The sequence below is a fragment of the Gorilla gorilla genome, chromosome 3 (genome assembly GCF_029281585.2).
Source record: "Gorilla gorilla gorilla isolate KB3781 chromosome 3, NHGRI_mGorGor1-v2.1_pri, whole genome shotgun sequence".
In the NCBI taxonomy this organism is placed as follows: domain Eukaryota; kingdom Metazoa; phylum Chordata; class Mammalia; order Primates; family Hominidae; genus Gorilla; species Gorilla gorilla.
The window spans coordinates 91013207-91025283 of NC_073227.2; the positions used below are offsets into that span (position 1 = coordinate 91013207).

The 12077-nt window shown below is 39.8% G+C and overlaps 1 non-coding gene across 1 annotated transcript; it reads left to right on the forward strand.

Annotated features, from left to right (window-relative positions):
- Positions 1-5356: 5356 nt before the first annotated feature.
- On the forward strand, positions 5357-5457 carry LOC115934487 (small nucleolar RNA U13). Its single transcript, XR_004070278.1, has one exon. It is a non-coding gene; the product is annotated as a small nucleolar RNA U13 (small nucleolar RNA).
- The last annotated feature ends 6620 nt before the right edge of the window (positions 5458-12077 follow it).

Here is a 12077-nt window from a genome sequence, read left to right on the forward strand (position 1 = left end):
CCTGATATTGAAGGTTTGCTTTATAGCATATCTTTGGAAGGGCAACTCATTTTTGTGATTAGTGATACTGGGGTGGATTTAATAGGAGAAAGAATCCAGGCAGATAAGAATAAAAAGGAAAATGATCATCTCCTTCTATAGCATTTGCAGATTCAAGGGGGAGAGGTAGATGCTGAGATCAAAATGACAGTTGTTACTTATTTTTCCAGGTGCTGTTAGTATAAACATTGTTTCCTCTTCACCCTTGCTAACTACCTCTTTAAAGTATTTCTACCAAACTGTGAACCCAATCTCAGGGAAAAGAAATTAAAAAGTAATATAAATTCTGAATATATTAAAAACAATATTGTAATATGTTATAATTTCAGGACCAGAATTTTCTGGTCTTTACCTACAAGGGTTTTCATTATCAAAAAAAAAGAACATTTGTTTTTCTACTTTATGACTTCAAAGTAAATAACTGCCCTTTTCAGAATCTCCTTCCAGAAAACAAGCCAACTCTTCCCCATTCCTTCCATCTTCCTCTCCAAGTCATAATGGAAATTGTAAGGAGTTTTAAAAATAGGGTTTGGCTTTTGCAAATAGAAGATATTGATTAAAGCAAAGTCAAATATAGAGTAAAATAAGTTTAATTTGTTTCTTGAGACAGGGTCTTGCTCTGTTGCACAAGCTGGAGTGCAGTAGTACAATCACAGCTCACTGAATCCCTGTTCTCTCGGGCCTCAAGCAATCCTCCCACCTTAGCCTCCCAAGTAGCTGGGACTGGCTTTTTTTTTTTTTTTTTTTTTGGCGGGGGAGGGGGGTCTCATTGGTTGCTCAGCCTGGTCTCAAACTCCTGGGCTTAAGCAGTCCTCCCACCTTGACTTCCACAGTGCCGAGATTACAGGCATGAGCCACTACACCTGGCCAAGTTTAATTTGTTCATGGCTGAGAACAGTTGTTAGCTCGGAATACTTAACATTGTTTTTTGAATAAGGAATTCCTTATTCTGAGTGAGTCACGAATGAGAGCTGATAGATGCTTTCTTGAAAAGGGCAATACAGTCATCCCTTGGTATCCATGGGGGATTGGTTCCAGGAACCCAACTGGATATCAGAATCCATGGGTGCTCAAGTCCCATTATAGAGAATGGGTTATATGGTATTTGCATATAACCTACATACATCCTCCTGTGTACTTTAAATCATCTGAAGATTACTTATACCTAATAAAATACCTACACATCACTTCATTTGCATGGATTCAACATAGTGCTTGGTGTTCAGCAAATTCAAGTTTTGCTTTTTTGGAACTTTGTGGAATTTTTCTTTTTCTGAATATTTTTGACTGGCAGTTGGTTGAAGCCATGGATGCAGAACCCATGGATATGGAGGGCTGACTGTACTTACATATCTTTGAGTAACAAACTCTTTCTTTGGGGGAAAAGAGGGAAGTGTATTTAGCAAGAGAAGGCAAGAAACATTACATACTATTTTGATTCTGTTACATGTGTCTATAGATGATTGTTTCATTCTAATCAAGACCTAAGAAGGTATGATTCTGTGACTGATTTAGAATTCTGGGGTGGAAATATCCTGGAACCATGTTTTTTAATAAATTCTGTCTCTTGGAAAGAGTTAACAGCCTGGGAAAGAGTTGTTATTCCAAAAGTCAGCCTGTTACTTGGTGAAGCTGAAGTTTAAGAGAGTTCTGGGGAAAAATAAAATCTAGTAATTCCAGCCTAGTTTGTTGATTGTCTTTTTTTTTTTTTTTTTACCCTAAATAACATTTCTTTTTTGAATCTTCACTCTCATTTTTTGGCCACCTACATGAGCTAGCACTCTTTTAGGTGCTATACATGATGTGGGGCACAAAAATGGACTACAGGAGTGTTGCCCTAAATTAGCAAAAGTTATTTTATAATTAATTTTAAATTAATTTGAAAAGATCTTTGTAACACAATATAAGGAGGAACAGTCACTTGAGACTTTACTTAGAATTACACATAAATATTAGCCTTTAAAAAAATTTAGGCTGGGCGCAGTGGCTCACATCTGTAATCCCAGCACTTTGGGAGGCCAAGGCAGGCAGATCACTTGAGGTCAGGAGTTCGAGACCAACCCGGCCAACGTGGTGAAGCCCCATCTCCACTAAAATAAATTAACTAACTAAATAAATAAATAAGTAAATGCAAAAATTAGCCACGTGTGGTGGTGTGCGCCTGTAGTCCCAGCTACTGGGGAGGCTGAAACAGGAGAATCATTTGAACCCAGGACGGAGGTTGCAGTGAGCCGAGATCACACCACCACTGCACTTCAGCCTGGGCAACAGAGTGAGATTACATCTCAAAAAAAAAAAAAAAAATTTATACAATGTCCCAAAGATCTTTAGTTACAGTGCAGCCTCCCATAAAAGCAAGGAGACCAAGTCATGAATACCTTGACTTAATGGTATGCCTATCTATCTTCCTTTACAATTGTGCTTTTCACCATTTACAATAGTATAAACTGAACCAAAGAGGCAAAGACTTGTACATTGAAAACTTCAAAATGTTGCCATACAAAATGAAGACATAAAAGTATGTTTCACCAGGCACGGTGGCCCGCACCTGTAATCCCAGCACTTTGGGAGGCCAAGAAAAAAAAGTATCATATTTTCATGGAGTCAAAGACTTAATATTGTTAAGAAGATGTCAATACTACCCAGAGTAATCTACAGATTCAATAGTCCCTATGAAAATCCCAACATTTCTGCAGAAATAGAAAAATCTATCCTAAAATTCATACATAATGTCGAGACCCGCCCCCCCATATTCAAAATAATCTTGAAAAAGAACAAAGTTGGAAGTCTTCACTTACTGATCTCAAAATTTAACACAAAACTACAATAACCAACAGTATGGTACTGGCATAAAAATTAGCATATAAGCCAATGGAATAGAATAAAGAGCCTAGAAGTAAATCTTTACACATATAGTCAGATTTTTGACAGGGGTGCCAAGACCATTCAGTGGAGAAAATAGGGTCTTTTCAACAAATGGTGTTGGGAAAACTGGATATCTACATACGAAAAAAAGTTGGACCCTTACACCATACACAAATATTAACTAACTTAAAATCCATCAAGAACTAGCTCCATCCACTAAGGTTGGAAGAAAAAAAAGAGCTAGAATTATTAAACTCTTTAAAAAAGAAGAAAAAGAATTATTGGCCCGGTGTGGTGGTGCATGCCTGTAATCCCAGCACTTTGGGAGGCCGAGGCAGGTGTATCATCTGAGGTCAGGAGTTGGAGACCAGCCTGGCCAACATGGTGAAACCCCGTCTCTACTAACAATACAAAAATTAGCCAGGTGTGGTGGTGGGCACCTGTAATTCCAGCTACTCAGGCGGCTGAGGCAGGAGAATTGCGTGAACGTGGGAGGCGGAGGTTGTAGTGAGCCGAGATTGCGCTATTGTACGCCAGCCTGAGCGACAGAGCAAGAAAAGACAGAAAAAAGCAGCCTGTATTTTTTTCAGTCTCAAAAAGAAAAAAAAAATGGAAAAGCTTCATGACATTGGATTTAGCAGTAATATTCCTGGGTATGACCAAAAGCACAGGCAACAAAAGGAAAAATAGATTGGACTTCAGCAAAATTAAAAATTTGTGCATCAAGGGACACTATCAGCAGAATGAAAAGGCAACCCAAGGAATGGGCGAAAACATTTGCAAATAAATCCTGCAACAATAAAAAGCCTGAAAAAATGAGCAAAGTACTTGAATAGACACTTCTTGCAAAAAGATATAGAAATGTCCAATAAGTACAAGAAAAGCTCAACATCAGTAATCACTGGGGAAGTGTACAAATCAAAACCACAATGAGATACCACTTTATAAACCTATTAAGGTGGCTATTATCAAAAAAGCAGAACAAATGTTGACAAGGACATAGAGAAGCTGGAACCCATGTACACAGTTGGTGGGAATGTAAAATGGTACAGCAGTATGGTGATTTCTTAAAAAAGAAAAAAAAACAATTAGCATATATAATCCAGCAAATCCATTTCTGGGTATATACCCCAAAGAATTCAAAGCAGGAACTTCTACAGATACTTGTACACCAGTGTTTACAGCCCTATTATTCAAAATAGCCAAAAGGTAGAGACAACCCAGGTATCCATCAATGGATGAATGGGTAAACAAAATTTGGTATGTGCATACGATTGAATATTATTCAGCTTTAAGAACAAATTCTGACACATGCTACAACATAGATGAAACTTAAGGACATGGTAAGTGAAATAAGCCAGTCATACATAGGACAAATATTGTATGACTCCATTTACACTAAGTACCTAGAATAGTCAAAGCATAAAGAAAGTAAAATGATGGTTCCCAGGGGCTTAAGGAAGAGCAGAATGGGGAGTCAGTGTTTAATAGGTAGTTTGTGTTGGAGGAAGATGAAAAATTCTGGTGACAGATGGTGGTAATGGTTGCACAGCAATGTGAATGCACTTAATGCCACAGAAATGTACACTTAAAAATGGTTAAAACAGCAAGTTTTATGTATATTTTACTACTTTAAAAAAAATTGTGTTTTCCGGAAGAATTCAGAAAGTAATTACAATTATGTGTGTATATTTGGGTTATTACACATGCATATATCTCTGTTCACTGAAAGGGCCTAGCAGCAGACACGCCAGCAGCAACGGGTACATCCAATGCCCAGATCTTGTTTTCTAATACCATTCTCCAAGAAAAGGAATCAGGGCTCCCTAGAGAAATGGCTGATTCTGGGTCTAGGGCATCTTGTAGTGCCAGAAAGTAAAGAAGTGTTCCACAAACAAGGATGTAGGCATGTGAAAGGGACACAGGAGCCAACTGATAGAATGCCCAATGGCCAAAGATGAAACAAATCTCAGCAACAAAGTAAATAATGCACCTTAGGATTATAACCCAAAGGATAAAGTAAGTACCCATGAGTCCATGTGTGTATATGACCTGATGGAGCGGTAGCATCTCTCCTATACAGAAAAAGCCCAAATAATTATGTAGATACCCCCCGCCCCTCACCACTTCAAGGAGATAGAGCTTAACTCTCCACCTTTCGAGTATGGATTGTGCTTAGTAACTTGCTTTAAGAGTACAATATGTAAAGAGGAAAAAAAAATTTATAGTAACCTGGCAAACACTATCTTGGCCAGGTGATCAAAATTTGTATTAATATAATGAGTGATAAGCCCTATTAAAAATATGCACCCTTGATGTGATGAAAATGCCCCTTTGTGGTCTTCCTCCTAAGACCAGAAGGAAAACAATCAGAAAACGTCACCTTACAAACATTCTACAAAACCAACTAGTACCCCTTAACACTGTCATGGTCATCAAAAACAAGTGTGAGATCCTTCTGTAGTTCATAAGCGTGATGACTGGGCTTTCACACTTCTGTGTGAGATGTGCCTCCTTCACACCTTGTTACATCAGGACATTACCCGTCTGACGTGAAAAAAGTTAAAAAGGTTGGGAATCTGAAGTCATTAAAAACAAAAACATCTGAGGTGGTTAAAGAGACATAACTGAATGTAATTGTGGGATCCTGGAATGAAAATAATATTTGGAAAAAAACTAAAGATCTGAACTGTGGGATTTAGTTAATAGTAATGTATCAAATTTGGTTCCTTAGTTGTGACAAATATCCTGCAGTAATGTAGGATACTAACAATAGGTATACAGGTGGGTGAGGTGTATACAGGAACTCTGTACTCTTTTTGCAATGTCTCTGTAGATCTAAAACTTTTTTTTTTTTTTTTTTTTTTGAGATGGAGTGTCACTCTGTCGCCCAGGCTGGAGTGCAATGGCGCAATCTCGGCTCACTGCAACCTCTGCCTCCTGGGTTCGAGCAATTCTCCTGCCTCAGCCTCCTTAGTAGCTAGGATTACAGGCACGCACCACCATGCCCGGCTAATTTTTTGTATTTTTAGTAGAGATAGGGTGTCACCGTGTTGGTCAGGGTGGTCTCAAACTCCTGACCTCATGATCCGCCCGACTTGGCCTCCCAAAGTGCTGGGATTACAGGTATGAGCCACCACACCCAGTGATCTAAAACTACTCTAAAATAAAGTTTATATATTAAAAAATTGTGCTTTCATACTCAAAGCAAGTATAGGTCTAACCCTATAGAACCTGACTGAACTCATCCCTAAATGCAGTTTGTGTTCTTACTTATTTCCAAATAGACTCCAAGTTTTGCAAGGTTGATAAGCAGATCGGAACTATGACAGAGTCCTTAGTTCATTCACTATAAGTCAAGTTATAAAAACACATAATGAAACTCTTAAAGGACATTTAACCATTCTGTGAAAGGAGGTTCTCCATTACAGCCTCATTTCAGCTTTGTTCACCAAAAAATGGGGGCGGTTTTTAAATAATTATATTTCAGTACTTTAGTGGTCCTGTTTTGATTTACAGTAAAACTTCCTTCAAATTAACTTAGCCTAATATATTACCCAAAAAGTTATCCCAAGTCAAATCTTAATAATTCTTAGACAATAGCTGGTTTGGGAACTGTCATCGATGACAGGTCTCCCATGCTGGGAACAGATTAATTTTGATGTTAACACACTATTTTGGTATAAAGATTCTTGTAAGCACATCAGTCAATATACCAAATCAGAAACCACGCATCTGACAAGCACAATTTCTACACCTAGAATAAGTGGCACAAACTTTAGTCAGTGAATTATCTTGAAATGTAAAATTAATTTAAAAATAGAGCCAGTAGGCCAGGCGCAGTGGCTCACACCTGTAATCCCAGTACTTTGGTAGGCCAAGGCAGGCAGATCACTTGAGGCCAGGAGTTCGAGGCCTGTCACGTAGTGAAACCCCATCTTTACTAAAAGAACAAAAATTGGCTTGGCGTGGTGGCACATGCCTGTAATACCAGCTACTCTGAAGGCTGAGGCAGGAGAATCGCTTGAACCCAGGAGGCAGAGGTTGCAGTGAGCCAAGATTGCGCTATTGCACTCCGACCTGGGCGACAGAGTGAGACCCTATATTTTAAAAAAAAAAAAAAAAAAAAAAAAAAACAGCAAGCGGTTGTAAGCATCGCTGAGGATATCAGATCCCTAAGACTTAATAATTAAGCATGGAAAAGAAGAGGTAACTCAGGCTTCCAAAGGGCAAGGGCAAGTAGAGTGAAAAAGCTGTACATGTCTCCAGAAAGCAGTAATGACTTAGCATTCTGGATGCTGCTTTATGGCACAAAAGTATCATTCATGGAGTGAGCTGGTGGAAGGTAAAGTTAAGAAAAAATAAAGTATCATTCATATTCAATTATAACATCTATCACAAATACTATGTTCTTCTAGCATAACATTGCTTGTATTCCGCAATTTATTTTTGTCTTGCTGTCACCCAGGCTGGAGTGCAGTGGTGTAACCTGTGTGATCTCAGCTTCCACTTCCCAGGCTCCAGTGATACTCCCACCTCAGCCTCCCGAGTAGCTGGAACTACAGGCGTGAGCCACCATGGCTAGCTAGTTTTTGTATTTTTGGTAGAGATGGGTTTCACCATGTTGCCCAGGCTGGTCTCAAACTTCTAAGCTCAGGTGATCCACCTGCCCCAGCCTCCCAAAGTGCTAGAATTACAGGTGTGAGCCACCATGCTCAGCCCCATCTTGCTTTCTTGAGGAGGCAAGAAATGAATGAATCAACATCAGAAACTGTTAATAACTTAAGTCTCCTTAGCTCTTGGTCTTTATTCCCAAATGTCTGCCATCTTCTGTCAAGCAGCAGCAGCAAAGGTTCAGAACCTCTTTATTTCCATCATAACCAGGTATTTTTGTTTGTTTTTGTTTTTGAGACGGAGTCTCACTCTGTTGCCCAGGATGGAGTGCAGTGGCGTGATCCCGGCTCACTGCAACCTCTGCCTCCCTGGTTCAAGCAATTCTCCTCAGCCTCCCAAGTAGCTGGGATTATAGGCATGCACTATCACACCCGGCTAACTTTTATATTTTTAGTACAGACAGGGTTTCACCATGTTGGCCAGGCTAGTCTCGAACTCCTGGCCTCAGGTGATTCGCCCACCTCGGCCTCCCAAAGTGCTGGGATTACAGGAGTGAGCCACCGAGCCAGGTATGTTTTCAAATCACAAGTCTTTGAATAAACTTGTTAAATTTTGCCTGTGGGCTTCAAATTAAGATTCTTAAACATATCTTGGTGATCCTTGTGACCTTCAATGAATCCATCCATATTCTAGAGTCTACCTTGGTTATACACCTTCATGCTTTATCCCCAAGTGCTTTCAGAACCATTTCACTAAGATGTTCTAATGCTGACATAAAACCTTGAAACTATAAAAGGGGAGATTTAAGAATTCAGCGATGTAAAAATAGTTTCTGCCATCATGAGCAAACAAAGAGGACAAACTGGGGGGAAAAAGGTATTTAAAGCTCACTATAGGAACAAAGTACTCCTGCAGATTAGTTAAAAGACCAAAGCCAATAGAAAAGCGGTTAATAAACATCACACAAAGGCAATCAGCCAAACTCAGATTATGGAAACCTACAGGTTAATCTTATTTCTTCAGCAAATAAGAAAAAAATAAATGGATGGCAAAACATCCTGAATAAGAGAAGAAACAGACACTTCAACTTTACTAAAGATATCCAAATGGCTAGTAAGCTTATGAAAAAGTACTATTCATTGTCAGGGAATGCAAATTAAAACCAGAAGATACCACTACACAATGGCTAAAATTATAGACTGACAACAGCAAATGATAAGGATATGGACCTACTAGAACTCTGGGAATGTAAACCAGGATAACCATTTAGGAAAAGGTTTGTCATCTTCTAGTAAAATTTAAAATACATCAACTCAGGATAATCCCACTCCTAAATACTTATCCAAATTAAATTAAATTAAAATGTAGGTTCACAAAAAGGTTGTACATGTTCATACCAACTTTATTCATGATAGCCCCAAACTAGAAACAGCCCATTGTTCACCAGCTGTTCACCTAACAGGTGAAACGTTAAAATGTGGCATTCATACATAGAACACTGCTCAGCCATAAAAAGGAACAAAGCTTAAACACACTGATGAACATACAAACATGCTGAGTAAAAGGAACTTACAGAATACATACTGCATAAGTAAGTCCATTATATGAAGTTCTAGAATAGGCAAAATTAATCTACAGTGAACAAAATCCTAACAGTAGCTGACTGCCAGGGGAGGGAAGAAGGGACAGGAGAGGTGCAGGAATTGACTAGGTGAAAAAATTCAGATGTAATACAAATGTTCCAGACATAGGGGTTTCAGTTACATGCTTCTACATCAAAACTCATCAAATGAGTCTGGGTATGGTGGCTCACACCTGTAATCCCAGCACTCTGGGAGGCCTACATGGGTAGATCACTTGATGTCAGGAGTTTGAGACCAGCCTGGCCAACATGGCAAAATCCCATCTGTAATAAAAACACAAAAATTAGCTGGGCATGGTGGCAGGCACCTGTAATCCCAGCTACTCGGGAGGCTGAGGCAGGAGACTCCCTTGAACCCAGGAGGTGGAGGTTGCAGTGAGCCAAGACCAGGCCACTGCACTCTAGCCTGGGCGATACGAGACTCCATCTCAAAAAAAAAAAGAAAAAAAACCTCATCAAATGATACACTTAACGTTTATTCACCTTACTGCAAATCTCCCTCAAAAAAACTCCAATGACGGCTGGGTGTGGTGGCTGATGCCTGTAATCCCAGCACTTTAGGAGGCCGAGGCAGGCAAATCACTGGAGGCCAGGAGTTCCAGACCAGCCTGGCCAACATGGTGAAACCCCATCTCTACTAAAAATACAAAAATTAGGCATGGTGGTGCACATCTGTAATCCCAGCTACTCGGGAATCTGAGGCACGAGAATTGCTTGAAACTGGGAGGTGGAGGTTGTAATGAGCTGGGATCACGTCACTGTAACTCCAGCCTGGGTGACAGAGTGACTGTCTCAAACACAAAAAACAAAAACAAAAACAAACTCCCATGACATGTATGCTGAAAGGATTAAAAGTGAAAAATGTCTACAACTTACTTGGGCATGCATATAGAAAAAAAGATGAGACTGCAGGAGGCAGGCTATGGGATAAAGCATGGCAAAATGCTGCTTGTAGAATCTAAGGGATCGGTATTGGCATCACCAAGATTTTATATACTGACAGAAAATTATCTTTAGGGTGTTTAGGTGGGAGAAAAGCCAAAATACAAAATAGCATGTACAGTATAATTTATATTTTTAAAAGAAATAAAAACACCAACACTTGCTTATAAAGTAAAAGTCACTGCAAGCTTACACTAGAAACTGATAACAGGGCTGTGCGAGAATAGAAACTAAACAGCTGAATTACAGGAGGGGAAGGAGAATCTTCACTACATACCCTTTGTATCTCTTCAAGTTTATTTCCTTCAAAAAATAAAATATAAACAACTTTAAAATGAGCCTGCTTTTTTTTTTCTGAGACAGGGTCTCTCTGTCACTCAGGCTGGAGTGCAGCAACAGTCATGGCTCACTGCAGGCTTGACTTCCCAGGCTCAAGCAGTCCTCCCACTTCAGCCTCACAAAGTGCAGGGATTACAGGTGTCAGCCACCACACCTAGCCTATTCTTGATTTTCATATAATCAGGCTTGAGAGAGATTAAACCTTCCTTCCTATACTTCCTTTCTAAAAATAAGAAAACCACTAGAACTAAAATTCTGGACAGAAAATCCAGACACCTCACCAAAGATGATATACGGATGGCAGATAAGTATATGAAAAGGTGCTCCACATCACTATGGGATTGGGAATTAAAACGATGAGACCACTATTCACCCATTAGCTAAAATGCAAGAGTGACATCACCAAATACTACGGAGGGTGAGGAGCTACAGGAACTCTTATTGTCAATGGGAATTCAAAATAGTCATGTTGGAAGAGTTTGGCAGTTTCTTCCAAAACTAAACATACTCTTAACTTACAATCCAGCAACCTGGTTCCTTGGTATTTACCCAAAGGAGCTGAAAACAAGTCTACACAAAAACCTGCACAGAAATGTTTATAGCAGCTTTATTCCCTTCCTACAAACTTCAGATTCTCTTCTAATTTGCTGAACTTGGGGAGTGGGAGGGTAATGTATTTCTAATGCGATAGCGCAATTTGGATTGGAACTCTACTGCTGATATATATACCATTCTCCTCTATAGTACAGGTCCTACCAATTCAATGTGTCTTCCCATAATTTAGGGGAAACTCTCAGAACAATGGAGTTTTTTGTATTTTGTTTTTTTTTGGTTTTGTTTTTGACACAGTCTCACTCTGTTGCCCAGGCTGGAGTGCAATGGTGTGATCTTGGCCCGCTACAACCTCTGCCTCCCAGGTTCAAGCGATTCTCCTGCCTTGGCCTCCCAAATAACTGGGATTACAGGCGTGTGCCACACCTGGCTAATTTTTGCATTTTCAGTAGAGACGGAGTTTCACTAAGTTGGCCAGGCTAATCTTGAACTCCTGACCTCAAGTGACCCACCATGGAGGGTTTTAAATTCTAAAACAAACAGGATGTAACCCCAAAAAATAACTTTCCAAATGAGAACTGAGTAAGGGCTGTTTAGGGCAGAGGACGTTAACAAGGCATGTTGATTAACAAGCAGATTCATGGCACACAATGTTGCCTTCAAAGTGGGTTCCTTATGCTTCCCCCTTCAAGTAACACAGTAGTAGTGAGAATTTGGGGCCTTCCTCCCAGGGAAGATTCGGTCCCCCTTCCCACATGACAGAAGCTTCAGTTACCCACGCATAAAGGGACACATACTCTATTTCTGCCTCATTGCCTGGTGTCAATATTTAGATGAGACCACAATATTCAGATGAGACCACAATATTCAGCAATCAGCTCCCTGGTATTTACATACTGCTTCTCAGAGTTCTCCCTTGCACTCCTTAAGCAGCAGCTAGGCTAAAGCAGGATAGGAGCACCCTGACCATATACCCCACTCCCACTATTCTTCCTGATAGCTTTACCACAAAGGAAGTTATAGACACAAGGAACCCAAACAGAAGGAAATTCACCATCACTGCTTCCTTCAGTAGCAAAGAGTG